Below are 14,843 nucleotides of genomic sequence, written 5' to 3' on the forward strand. Positions count from 1 at the left end.
TTTAAATGTTAAAATAGTAATAACGTCTAAATGCCACCATCCTCACATATTTCTGGTTTTTCATACAGCTTCATTCAGTGTGTCCATGTTAAGTATATTATTTTATGCTTTTTGTATTCTTGTCATTTAATATACAATATGCAAGGTTTAATATACAATATGCAAGGTGGTGGTTGTATATTGGGTGCTTGTGGGTAGGATGGTCATCATTCTCACCAAGTCTCAATTACACTTAATCATTTATCAGTACAACATAAATATTTATTGGCTGCTAAACCTTATGGACGTTTACTTAAACGGCAATTTTTAAAAATACCTCAGATGTGTTTTTCCACACTAATTCAATTTTCCAAGGACACTGATTGGTGTCCCACAAATCTGACTCAATTCTGGCACTATCTACATAGAGATAGTACCAGTTCCACAGGTTACTATCTCAGTCCCACAAGGCTGCTCCACCTTCAGATGCCAATCAAAAATCCAAGTTATCTCCTATTCTTCTGACCCACTGTCTTTAAATCGGAAGTTCCACAACTCCCTCTTCAAGTTCAATTAATTTGCTAAAATAGCTCACAGAACTCAGGAAAATCCTTTACTTACCAGATTACTGGTTTACTACAAAGGATACAAATGAACAGCCAAATGAAGAGATATGTAGCAAGAGGTCCCAAATGCAGGAGCTTCTGTCCCTGTGGAGTTTGAGACCTGATATGTAGACGTATTTTGGTTTACCAACCTGGAAGCTCTTGGAACCCTGGCCTTTTGGGGTTTTATGGAGGCTTCATTACACAGGTGTGATTGGTTAAATTATTAGCCATTGGCAATTGATTTGACCTCAAAACCCTCTCCCTTCCCCAGAGGTCAGGGGGTGGTACTGAACCAATCACAAGTTTGGTTCCCCTGGCAACCATCCCCATCTTTAAGTGCTTTCCAAAGTCATTCATTATCATAATCTCTGGTGTGGTTGAAAGATTCTTATTAGGAAATCAAGAAACTTTACTGTTCTTATCATTTAGGAAATTCCAAGACTTTTAGGAGTTCTGTACCAGAAATAGGGACAGAGACCAAATATATATTTCTCATTACAAATCACAATATCATACCGTCCCTGTAGATCTAAAGAGAGCATATAACCTTTAACTCTTTACTTCCCAAACCTTATGGAAAGATCAAGTCTGAGAAATAGTGTTCACATAAAATTGCATGAATGCCCTAATTCCAGCATTATTTTATATTTTTCTCCTCCATCAAGCAAGTCCCTAAGCATGCTGCTTAACTTGGACTTTGACTGAAATCTACTATGTTGTGTTCTTAGGGATGTTGATAGAATTGGTCATACCAAACACATCTCAAAACAAGAAGTATAAATGGAAATATGTGAAAATTTGTGTAATCTCAAAAGTCATCAAAGAAATTTAAATAATGAGATGATTTTTTTTTAACGGATAAGAAACACATTACTAGGTAACCACAAGTGGTTTGGTCTAGGTGGAGGTCTAGGTCAAGCATGAGTCAGGATAATAGGACGTAGTCGAAGACCCAATCTAATCATTCATACTTTCAACAAATATTCATGCATACACACTATGTACCAGGCACTGGGATAGATGATGAAGACATATTGGTGAGTAAAAACAGATATGCTACCTGTGCTTGTAGACATTACAGTCTAGTGGGGAAAACATCCATCAAATAATCATACTAATTAATGTTTCGTTGCAATCTGGGTTGGATTTACTGCTACAGAGACCACTAGGTGTCCCCATATCCATTCTCTCCATCTATAGAAATGATCAGATTCAAAGCTAGGCATATGGCACCCAAAATAATGACTACTTTTCCTAGCTTCCCTGGCAGTAAGATGTGGCCATGTGACCAAGTTCTGATCAGTGAGGGGTGAGTAAAAGTAGTCAGTGCAATTCCTGAATCATGCCCTTAGAAGGAGTGGTTATGCCTTCCCTTTCCTCCCTCCCATTGCTCTAGTTGGGATTAGGATTAGGGTTGGTATTTGGATAATATTGTAGAAGTCCAGAGAAATTATAGTGTCAGTCTACTGTTGTGGGCCTTGTGCACATAGGGTACACATACAAGATTGTTCCCCTTCTACTGACTGAAATAGGAATATGGTGGTGAATTGTCTTAGAGCATACTGGTGAGGGTAACATCTTAGAGATGTCCACACAATAAGGCAGAAGGATTCAGGGCTCCCGACATCAGAGAGATTCCAGACAAGTCCTGGGCTGCTTAGGCCAACACTGTGTTGTAAGCAAAAGATAAATTTCTGTCTTACTAAAGTCACCAGGGTCTCTGTTTCAGCAGCAGATCTATGTTCTAAAAAGAAGAGCATTCTTTAGGAAGACATACTGAAGAGTCATGACACATATCTGCAAGAAGGTGGGCTTATCTGAGTAGTTGAAGCTAGAGTTTGGATTGATGGATGGGTGGATTTAACCAGGCTGGAGGTTGAGGTGGATGGATAGGAGTCCTGCAGGGAAGTTGTTTAAAGAACTGAAAAGAAGGGCTCTGTGGTTAATCAGCCTAGAGAAAGAATATGTAAAAATAATTGTGGGATCTGATGGCTGGATTTGAAGAGCTCAAAGACTTTATGAGAGATGTGGATCTTCATTCTGAGAACAGCAGGAAACTATTCAAATGTTTTACCCAGAGAAATAAGATGACCAGGTTTGTGTTTTAAATACATTGCTCTACTTTTGATTAAGGCTAGGGTTGGTATTTGGATAATATTGTAGAAGTCCAGAGAAATTTACAATGCCTCAGTCTACTGTTGCAGGCCTTGTGCACACAGGGTATACATAAAAGATTGTTTGCGGCAACATTGTTTATAGTAGGCAATATGAACAATTGCGTGTGACTGCAAAATGAATGAGTCTCACAAACATTGTGTTGACCAGAAAAAAGACAGAGGTAAAAGAACACCTCTATAGAAGGTGCTCCTCTTCTGCACTATAGATGCAGTATAATTCTATTCATATGGTTCAGAAACAATCAAAACTAGCCTGCATCAAATCTAAGGTGCCATTGATTGCAAAACACATCATTATCTTATATTTCTGTATTTATATTTTTTATAATAAAGAAAAATGCTGCAAATTAAACCGTAGCAAGCCATCATCATAAGCATATCTCAACTTTAGATATGCTAAAATATAGCCCGGGTGGCTCAGCGGTTTAGCGCTGCCTTCAGCCCAGGGCATGATCCTGGAGACCCGGGATCAAGTCCCACGTTGGGCTCCCTGCAAGGAGCCTGCTTCTCCCTCTGCCTCTCTCTCTCTCTCTGTGTCTCTCATGAATAAATAAATAAAATCTTTTTTAAAAAAAGATATGCTAAAATATGAAAAAGAGTATTTCTTGGATTTGGTAAAATGAGGCATATGGCTTAGAGATTCATACATAGCAGGTAAAATTTTAAAGCAAAAACACTGTTACAAAAATCAGGTAAGTGGTTACTTCTTGGAGAGAGGATGGTTGTGTAATCAAGAAAGGGCACACAGGAGTGGAGAGGTTTCTGGAGAACAGCAGGGTTTAATTTCTTAACTTAGAGAGTAAGTAGTTTATGATTATTCCCTAAACTGTGCTTGCAGGTTTTGTACACTTTTCTGCATGCCATACTGAGGATTGTGAGGGACTGGCTGATTCAGATGTGCTAAGGGAGGGTGTGAGGACAAAAGACCTGAGGCTGCAGAATGAAGGACAGATAAGGGAGAACAAGGCTGCAAGCATGAAGACCAGTCAAGAGGTATGTAAGCCTGACCAAGGTAGCAGCATGAGTATTGAAGAAAGGGAGCAAAAGGGAGAAAGATGCTTGGAATTTAAAATAACATGGTCTTGGAACTGACTAGATATATTCGTTGATTGGATGATGGTTACATTGGCATAATCTTGATTATCCTTACCATCTTCATACCATCATCTGGGGAGAGCTTACTACTACATTTCAGGCACTGGCATTTTGCACATGCTGTGATCTTAATCTTCACAACCATCTGAAGTGTTAAATATTATTGTCAACAGTATTTGAAAGATGAAAACTGAGCTTAAGTCACACGGTTAGTGGCTGAGCCAGGATACAAAGCCAGACCTGACCAGCACTCCCACCATTTATTTACCAGTCCCCTATCACTGGACTCAAATAGCAGAGTAGCTTTTCACTTGTGTCGTGTGCACAAAGATTGTGTTACTGGGCACTATGTTTTACCCAACTTTCAAAGTGAAGCAAGCAACTTAATGCTCTGAGATCTTCTATCCTTCAGTCACTCTACCCTGAAGTCAAATGGTGTTTGAACTTTCTGATTCTGTGCTATTGATCCAGGAGGCTCATTAAGAAGGAAATGATGTGAGGAACTGGTTCTTCTATGAAATGAGAACCAAATATTTCCTGTAGAAAATCCATATAGAATGAGTGCGTCAGGAAATATGCTCATCTCCCCCAAAAAGACCTTAAGAGATAAATTCTAATAAAGGATAAACAAACAAAAACAAGTATATAAGAAGTAGAAGGGGGGGCACCTAGGTAGCTCAGTGGTTGAGCTTCTGTCTTTGGCTTAGGTCATGATCCTGGGGTCCTGGGATCGAGTCCTGAATCAGGCTCCTCACAGGAAGCCTGTTCCTCTCTCTGCCTCTCTTTCTGTGTCTCTCATGAATAAATAAAATCTTTAAAAAAAAAAATAGTAGGGGGATTGCTGGAAGAAAAGGCGAAGGATTGTGAAGACAAATTCATAATTTTCCCTTCACAATTTTGCAGAGCCTTCTTTAAGAAGAGCCTGACTTTCCTGGTAAAGCTTTGTCTTTATTATTGATCATATACTCCCCAAAAATACATTAGGCCAACTTTCTGTCTATTGTTAGTAAAGAAGTATTCTTTCTCATGTGCAGAAGCTCCTTTTTCTTCAGATTACACTGCCTTACCTACTTGGAAAATATTTCCCTCACAAATTGCAAACATTTTTGTAGACGTGCTACCAAGTTTAGTCATCCATAGTGTAACCACTAAGTGACCAGTTGTAGGATGCTTGTCAAACATTGGCTGGGAAGGTGACACCAATGTCATTGTGAACACTGACTTTCAAGTTCCTGGTTATATAGTTTTTCTGGACATCTTCCATTCACCCCTGTCTTCTCTACCCTCCTCTATGCCCTGGAAGGTTGAATGGTAGAAACTAGGACAGCTAACTCCTCACCTTCAGGTTTCACTGGGTTCAGCCTGCAAGGAGCCCAGCAGGAGATCTGAGAGAGGTAGCAGAGGGCAAGCTGTGAGGTTACTTCCAGCTGGTCTAGTTGCATAAAGGAGGTTGGGGGTCTCAGTGTCTCTCAGATAGACCCTCTCTGTCTCCAGTTCCTGTACGTGGCCCCTTACCCTTACTCTGGAGCAATCTGGAGCCCACTGACACTAGCCCTGGGTATTGCACTATTTTGCATGGTTTCCCTACATTTGGTCCTCTGCAAACAGTTCTCTATTAAACTCACCTTAAATTATCCTACTTTCAATGTGTCATCTGTTTTCTGCTGAGACCCTGACCGACACAGTAATAATACCTTACAGCTAAAGGCTTTTACAGTTTCTCATTAATTTATTTGTACTTGGATAGCACTTTTTCAAGTTTTTTTTAAACAACAGACCTAGAAATGCAAGTGTCCATGTTTGATTCTTAGTCACTCTGCTGTAAGTAGAACTGAACGATCTCTTTGTTCTTGTCACAGGCATTTATAGCCTTTGTGTTTTTATTTCCATCTGTTGTTCCCTGAGAAGTCTTTATACTTATATAATGCCAAGACATGAAACTGCTCCCTCTCATTTGATCTTTGCTTGATTCGCTTTTTATCCTCTCACCTCTGGACTCAGAAGCCTGTGAAGGCCTCAAAGACAGGGAAGTGTTTTTCTATTTGTATCCTCTGCATCATTCACAGAGCCTGGCATAGAATGGAACTCAGGACAGACATTTTGAATGAATGGAGAATGATGTCACTTCTGGATCTCAGTTATTAGGGAACATAATCATCAGACAGCAGTCTCCTGAGAAAGCAAACATGAGAAAAGTAAACAACACTTGGTAATCAAGTCAGAGAGCTGTGTCTGCAGTGAGGGCAAAGCATATGGAAATCTTAGTTAGGAGCATGCAATCAGCAGCTGAGTAGTTCACCCACTTACACTGTCTTATAATTCTCTTCTTCAGAAAATCAGAGATGACCAATTCCTTTTCTCTGAGCAAATTATCCCATTTAAACATTCATGAATTAGCCACACCAACTTACTTCTAACAAAAAGAGTAATGGTTTCTGTCTCATACATTTCAGCTATCTTGTACTCAGGGAGTTGTCAAGTTGAAAGATTTCTTTTTACATTCCTAATAATCCACTATTCTCTAGGAACAAAAATTTACTTCAAGATGGAAAGTGAGGATTTGAATTCATCCCTAATTTTTAACTCACATTATACAACCTACCTCTAACTAGGTTGTTAGGGCATATAACACTCAAGGCCAAATTAGAAAATACTAGAATTCTGTGACAGAATAAATTATGTGTAGGTTTTCCTGTTTCGTCAAGCCATGGCCATTAGAGATGATCCAGTCCAAACCCTTCCCTTGGCAGATAAGGACAGTAAAGCCTGAGGTCAGATTGGTGATAGATCTAGGTCTGGGACCAATGTTCCCTGGCTTTCCACCAGAAAAACAACTACAAAAGGAGGGTTCTTGGCACCTAGACTAGTCCAGTGATAGAGTGATAGAGTCCAGTGCCTAGGTAGGCACTCTCCAGTCATCTTCTAAAGTCCACCCAACTGGCTGACAGAGACTGGCCAAACTCTGGAGAATGACAAGTAAAGCTGCCACAAAAGAAGCAGTTGTGATTAGTTAGTGACAGTCAAAGGCCACCAAGATAAAGAAGGGGCATGGAGGGCCAGGCCCTCATATTTATTCAAAAGCATTGGAAATCTCCATCTTTGAACAGTTTAGCATGAAAAGAAAATATAGAAAAGCAAGGTCAGGGGAGATAAATGTCATTTATGGCAAACCTGCCACATTCTGAGTTCTCTCATCTCACCTTTGCACCACTTTTGTGAGGTAAATAGCTTTACACCTAATTTACTTTGTATGCTGTGAATTTTTTTTTACTTTGTGAAAATATTACATTTAATTATTTTAAATAATGGGGCGCCAGGGTGGCTCAGTTGGTCACTAAGTTATTAAATTTTGGTTTGTGAAATAAGCAGCTATATGCATTTTTCTTAAATTTCTCCTGTCTTACAAAGGTAGCACACTGCATATATACTTTTGCAAACTCCTTTTATCACTTACTATGTTCTAGAAATCACTCCTACCAGTTCATAGAGATCATTCTACCTAGAACCTGATACTATGTATGTGATAAAATTTATTCAACCAGTCTTCTATGTTTGGCCATTAAGGTACTTTCCAATATTTTGCAATTATAAGTAATGCTGCAATGAATCACCTTGGGCTTTTATTTTTGTATTGTTAGAGGCGTATGTTCCTGGTGAATTTCTAGAAGTAGAGTGCTGGGGTTGATATTGCCAAATTCCCCTTTGTAGTCATGGTATCACTTGCTTTCCCAGCAGCAATGTTTCCTCACAGCCTTGCCAACAGGATATATCATCAAGCTTTCAAATCTTTGCCAATTTGAAAGAAGAGAAATGAAACTTCATTGTAGTTTTAATTTGAATTTTTCTTATGAGTGAGGCCGAACATCTTTTTATATGTTTAGAGGCTATTTTAAATTTATGAATTGATTCTCTTCATAAAAACTTGAAGCACTATGTATAAGTCCCTTTTAACCATCACTCACCATCTGGTTCCCTTTTCCCATACCCAAGAATAACTACTGTAATCAATTTGATGTATATCCTTCCAGTTTTTTTTTTAAGATTTTATTTATTTATTCATGAGAGACACACAGAGAGAGAGAGGCAGAGACTCAGGCAGAGGGAGAAGCAGGCTCCATGCAGGGAGCCCGATGTGGGACTCCATCCCAGGTCTCCAGGATCATGCCCTGGGCGGAAGGCAGATGCTCAACCCCTGAGCCACCCGGGCGTCCCTATCCTTCTAGTTCTTAACTAATGTCTTGATATATGAATACATGTCCCTGTAGAACACATAGTATATGCTTTGGTATGTTTTGATTTTTTACTTTTATTTTTTTCCAGTATATCATATTATGTATATCTATGGCTTAACATTTATTTTTTGTCTTTTTTTTACAAAGAAGTAAAACACTTTAATGCCTCAATGTTTCCAGTAGTTTTTTATTGTTTTTTTTTAAGATTTTTATTTATTTATGCGAGACAGAGACAGGCAGAGACATAGACAGAGGGAGAAGCAGGCTCCATGCAGGAAGCCTGATGTGGGAGTCAATCCCTGGATCCCAGGATCACGCCCTGAGCCAAAGGCAGATGCTGAACCACCGAGCCACCCAGGCGTCCTTGTTTCTAGCTTTTTAAATTACAGTATACTAAATAAATATTAGGGTTTTTTTAATTTTTAAAATTTTTATTCATGAGAGACATAGAGAGAGAGAGAGGCAGAGACACAGGCAGAGGGAGAAGCAGGCTCCATGCAGGGAGCCCTATGTGGGACTGGATCCCAGGACTCCAGGATCAGGCCCTGGGCCCAAGGTGGCGCCAAACCACTGAGCCATCAGGGCTGCCCTAAATATTAGTTTTAAAGCTTTCCATTTCCCTATACACTTAGAATCAACAGAGTTTTTAATGTTTTGATTAAAAACTTGTTATTGTGGCAAAACTCACAAAACATAAAATGTATCATTTTAACCATTTTTAAGAGTACGGTTAAGGGGCTTAGTGAGTTAAGCATCTGCCTTTGGCTGAGGTCATGATCCCAGGGTCCTGGGATCCAGCCCCACATGGGGCGTCCTGATCAGCAGGGAGCCTGCTTCTCCCTCTCCCTCTGCCACTCCTCCTGCTTGTGCTCTCTCTCTCTCTCTCTCTAATAAACAAAATATTTTTTAAAAAAGAGTACAGTTAAGTATATTCACACTGTTGTGAAATAGATCTCCAGAACTTTCATTTTATAAATCTGAAACTCTATGCATTAAGCAATTCCCCTTTCCTCCCACCAAGCTCCTAGTAACCACTGTTCTACTTTCTGTTTCTTGACTACTTTAGATACCTTCTACAGCAGAATCATATAATATTTGTCCTTTTGTGTACCTTATTTCACATAGCTTGTCCTCAAGTTTCATCAGTGTAGTATTTGGCAGAATTTCTTTCATTTTTGAGGCTGAATAATCGCCACTGTATGTATACATCACATTTTGTTTATCCATTCGTCTGTTGATGGACATTTCGTTGCTTCCACCTCTTGACTATTCTGAATAATGCTGCTATAAATATGGTATGCAAATGTCTCTTTGAAGCCTTGCTTTCAATTCTTTTGGATAGATACCCAGTAGTAGGATTACTGGATTATATGGTAGTTTTATTTTTTAATTTTTTTAAAGGAAGTTCCTGTTTTCCATAGCAGTTGTATCATTTTACAATCCCAACAATAGTGCACAAGGATTCCAGTTTCTCCTCATCCACAAATAACACTTGTTATTTTTTTGATAGTAGGCATCCTAATGAGTATGAGATGATATTTCATGATGGTTTTTTATTTGCATTTCCCTAAAGATTAGTGATGTTGAGAATCTTTTCAAGTGCTTATTGGCTATTCACATATCATCATTGGAGAAATGTCTATTCAAATCCTTTGCTCATTTTTAAATTGGATTATTGGTTGTTTTTGTCATTGAGATGTAGTAGTTCTTTATATATTCTGGATATTAACCTATTATCTGATGAGTGATTTACAAATAGTTCTTACCATTCCTTAGGTTGCTTTTTCACTCTGTGCATTATATCCTTTGATGGAAAAAAGTTTTTAAGTTTGATATAGTTTCATTTGTCTATTTTTGCTTTTGTTGCCTGGGTTTTTGGGATCATTCCAAATAAATCATTGCCAAATCCAATGTCATGAAGCTTTTCCTATATGTTTTCTTCTAGGAGCTTTATAGTTTAGGTCTTACATTTAAGTCTTTAATATATTTTTGAATTAATTTTTGTATATGGTGTAAAGTAAGTGTCTTATTTAATTCTTTTGCATGTGGATATCCAGTTTTCCCAGCACTATTTGTTGAAAATACTGTCCTTTCCCCATTGAGTGATCTCATCACCCTTGTTGCAGATTATTTGACCATATACACAAAGATTTATTCCTTAGGCTATTTCATTCCACTGGTTTATTTGTTTGTCTTTTTCCCAATACCACGCTGCTTTGATTACTGTAGCTTTGTAATATGTTTTGAAACCAGGAACTGTGAGTTCTCTAACTTTGTTCTTTCTCAAAATTGTTTTAGCAATCCAAGGTCCCTTGAGATGCCATTTAATATTAGGATGAATTTCGTAGTGTAACTTTTTAACTCAGTAATATTGCTTTATTTATCCATATTAGTACAAATACATCTACATCTACCTCATTCTTTTAAACTGCTGAATAATGTGTATTAACAGTACTACAATTTCCCTTGAACATTATCCAAAATGATTATCTCTTACATTGTTCCCAATTTTCACTGATCTTGATTGGGATTGCTTAAATGTTCCTCTAAATGATTAATAATGAAAGCAGTCTTTTTATTTTATTTTATTTTACTTTTTTATTTTATTTTATAAGATTTTATAAGATTTTATTTATTTATTCATGAGAGACACAGAGAGAGAGAGGCAGAGACACACAGGCAGAGGACGAAGCAGGCTCCATGCAGGGATCCAGATGTGGGACTCCATCCCAGATGTCTAGGATCACTCCCTGGGCTGAAGGTGGCGCTAAACCACTGAGCCACCCAGGCTGCCCCAAAAACGTTTTGTTTTTTTTTGTGTGGTTTCTTTGGGGGTTTTTTTGAGAGCAGTCTTTTTAATGTCATTTTAGTGGACTATAAAAATCAATACACATTAATTGTAAAAAAGCCAATGCAGAAAAATACAAGGACTAAATCTAAAATCTCTATGATCCTGCCAAAATGATAGGCAACATATACAGATTAGGGGGGTATATATATTACAGAAATTAACTCCTGGGTCCTCCACTAACTGTGTGACCCTAGGCAAGTTACTTCATTTCACTAACTTTAGTTTTCTCACCTAAAAAATAAAGACAATAATATCTACTTCTTGGAGGTTTTGTGAGAATCAAATGAGATAATACTTAGGATAGTGTGTAGCACTATATTCTATACCTATGCTACAGATTCTCCAGGGAAATGGGTAACTAAATTATAGTGTCATCAAACAATAAAAATTTATATAGCCATTAAAAATAATGAGGTAGATCGATATGCACTCACTTGGAAATATTTGTCAGATTTAAATTAAAAAGCAATACAAGTATTTTCACATTTAAAAAATGTTCATGTACATTTGCATATACATGTGCATAAAAATAGCATGTATAGCATGACATACCTATGAAACAAAAGTCTGAACAGTCACATACCAAACTGTTAAAATGGTTTTGAGGAGCAGGGTAGAAAAAAAAAAAATGAAAAGCATTTCATTTGCTTTTTGCATATAATCACTGTGTGAAATCTTTAAAATGAAATGCATCATTTTGTAATTAAGAGGCTAGCAAAGATTTTTTTTAATCTAAAAAGAAATTTGAATTTTTTAAAAGGAAAAATAACTTTAAATTACAGAACTACTTTACAGAAACTTCCACCTGTTTTTTTTTTTTAAACCTAACACCTTGTGAGGAATAATTTCAAATTAAAAATAGCGAAAGCAAATAGGTCACCTAAAACCTTCCAACTATGTTCATCTTGAAAACATATCAGGAAAGGTTTACATTAGTGCAGTTCTGCAGGACTTGTGAGATCAATCTGAACCTTCTGGCCTCAAAGGATCACTCTCAGATAAAATAAGCATATTTTAGGTCTCCCCTGGCTTTCATTAATCTAAGCCTCCTAGCTCATTTGAAAATTGGCCACACCAGCTTTCTTTACACAGAATAGCAATCCATATAAATCTTTTAGCCTCAGCTGCCCAGGGCCATACAAGTAAACCATTACAACCATGGTCTTTTCTTAATTCCCAAAGGAAATCAACAGTGAGGGAAAAGCCTATTTCCACAAACTGTGGGGCTTTACATTATATACTCATGATGATGTCATAAACTAATCAAAATATAAGATTTGCTATTTTCAGGATATCCTTGAATCATGTTTGTAGATCAAGAAGAACTTTTTATTTTATTTTTTTTTTAAGATTTCATTTATTTATTTATAAGAGACGTAGAGAGGCAAAGACATAGGTAGAGGGAGCCTGCTAGGCTCCCTGTGAAGAGTCTGATGAGAGACTTGATCCCAGAATCCCGGGATCATGACTTGAGCGGAAGATAGACGCTCAACCACTGAGCCACCCAGGTGCCGCAAGAACTTTTTAAAAACACGTTTACAAAAAATTAAAAAATAAAAAAAATAAAAACACATTTACTATAATAATTTCTGTAAACATATTTAAAAGAGATGAGAACCAGGAAGAACAAAAGGTGTAATTTTAAAATAGCTTCAGAAAGCTAGCATAATGTGATAGCCACAAACTACTTTATACCTCCACAAATGAAATTTCCCATGTCAATGCAGATGTCTCTAGGAACAATTCTCATAAAGTTCAGTTGAGGAATTCACTGAAGGGTGAAACCAGTTATTTGAGGGTTGGGGGTGGGGCAGGGAAACAGACTGATGGGAGAGATACAAGATCATAAAATAGATCAGGCCAAAGGAAATGTCCAGCTCCATAAACTTTTTCTCCTTAATAATGAGACATTATGAGATGAATTTATATCTAGGATAAACTAAACCAGTTAGGATATTGTAATATACTGTGAAGAAATTCAATGTGTGATTATGCTGAAAATCCTAAAAGTAACTCCAAGAGAAAGGTACAAGATCAACATCTAAGCAATATTTTTATAAGTTAACTCTTTTTGAACAAGCAAAGACCAGTAATAAACAAGAATGAATAAGCGTGGTGTCTGATAATTTTGTAAAATTGTCTATTAAGTGATATTGTTAACGGAAAAGTGCTATCTGGGTCATGGATTTTTTCTCCCAATTATTTATTTGTTTGTTTGTTTGTTTGTTTGTTTGTTTGTTTATGAAGCTCAGGAACTGGTGAGGGAGGGGAAGAGAGGCTTGGCGGTGGCACCTCTCTCTTTACCCCACCTAGTGCCTTCTTAACGTAAAGCCAGGTCAGGAAGGGGGAGTCTGGATCCCAGGGCACACGTCAGCTGGAACAGCAAACTCTATCTGCTGAGGCTTTGGCAAATTCAGGTTGTCCATGACCTTGACAAACTCCTCACAGCTGAGAGTGAGCCATGGGTTCAAAGTCCACTCCTTCTCCACAGTGGACACTTGAGCCCAAGGTAATCATGAGCAGGGTAGATCAGACATTCTTCTGGAAGTGTGAAGATCTTTTCATGGACTGAGTGGTACAAAGTCTTAGCACAGCCTTGCTGGAAGTCCACCCACCCACAACTTGGATGAGTGGGGCATCTCCAGTGAAGCATAGGACCATTTTGGACCCGTCCGAGCAAGCCCAGGTAAAAGGTTCCTGGATCTTCAAGGTACCATATCCGTCCCAGATGAGAGAGAAATAAGCTTCTATTTTATTTGTCACCACTATATAGGGTCTTTGCCTTAGTTGCCAAATTTGGTGTCCTAACAAATATTGAAGTCTGATTGAAATGAAAAAAAAATTGAGGTTTTTGTTCATTTTGGGGGGGTTTGTTTGGTTTAGTTTGGTTTGGCTTTTTTATCTACTAAATGAAAGCTCATACCCCTAGAATGTGGTAATCCCATCAAGACATTACAATCCAGTCAAGTGGTATCCTTCTGCTTGGATGTTTTTCTTTCTGAAGTCATCTCCCACACTGCAAGAAATGCTTGTAAGTGTGCTGTCAAATGAAATTAGGATGGATCCCAGCATTCAAAAATCAAACTAAAATATAGCTAATGAGAAATAGCATTTATATGTATAATAGTCCCCACTTATCTGTGGGGGATACCTTCTAAAATTCCCAGTGGACACATGAAACTGTAGATAGTATCAAACCCTATATATATACTATGTATTTTCCTACACATACATACTTATAATAAAGTTTAATTTACAAATTAGGCACAATAAGATATTAACCAGAACTAATAATAAAATATAATAATTATAACAATATACTGTAATAAAAGTTATGTGAATGTGATCTCTCTCTCTCCTCGTCTCTCAAAATATTGTATTGTATTATACTCACCCTTCTTGTGACAATGTGAGGTGATAAAATGCCTAAGTGATGACATGAAGTGAGGGGAATGACTTAAACATCATGACGTCATGACATAGTGGTGGGCTACTGTTGATCTTCTGACCATATATTAGGAAGATCAACTGCTTCTGGACAATGGTTGATTGTGGGTAACTGAAACCATAGAAAGTAAAACTACAGATAAAAGGGACTACTATACATCATAAAATTCCTTACTATTCCTTCAAAGTTAGCTCCTCCTTCAGAATGTCCCATTTGTGTTTGTGGTACCGTGATCCTTCCTCTATATAGTCTTGAAATCTGAGTTATCTTTGAATTCTTCTCCTTACCTGCTATAATAAGCAGTGGCTACATTTGTTGGGACTGTGTTTGGCTGCATGTAAGAGGAACCCAACTGTAAGGCAGCTTAACTAAATAAAAGTATATTTTCCCTCAAAACCAGAAGACAGTAGTAGGCAATTTAGAGCTGGAATGGCATCCAATTCAAAACAATAT

The 14,843-nt window shown here is 37.7% G+C and overlaps 1 long non-coding RNA gene across 2 annotated transcripts in view; it reads left to right on the top strand.

Moving 5' to 3' along the window:
- The window catches only part of LOC140620252 (uncharacterized), a 66,269-nt gene that overhangs the window by 24,973 nt on the left and 26,453 nt on the right, over positions 1–14,843 (top strand). For both annotated transcript variants that reach the window (XR_012020037.1, XR_012020038.1), the window contains exon 3: positions 3,603–3,757. This is a non-coding gene — a long non-coding RNA (uncharacterized lncRNA). The remainder of the gene's footprint in view (positions 1–3,602; positions 3,758–14,843) is intronic.

This window comes from Canis lupus, chromosome 28 (assembly GCF_048164855.1).
Source record: "Canis lupus baileyi chromosome 28, mCanLup2.hap1, whole genome shotgun sequence".
NCBI classification, from domain to species: domain Eukaryota; kingdom Metazoa; phylum Chordata; class Mammalia; order Carnivora; family Canidae; genus Canis; species Canis lupus.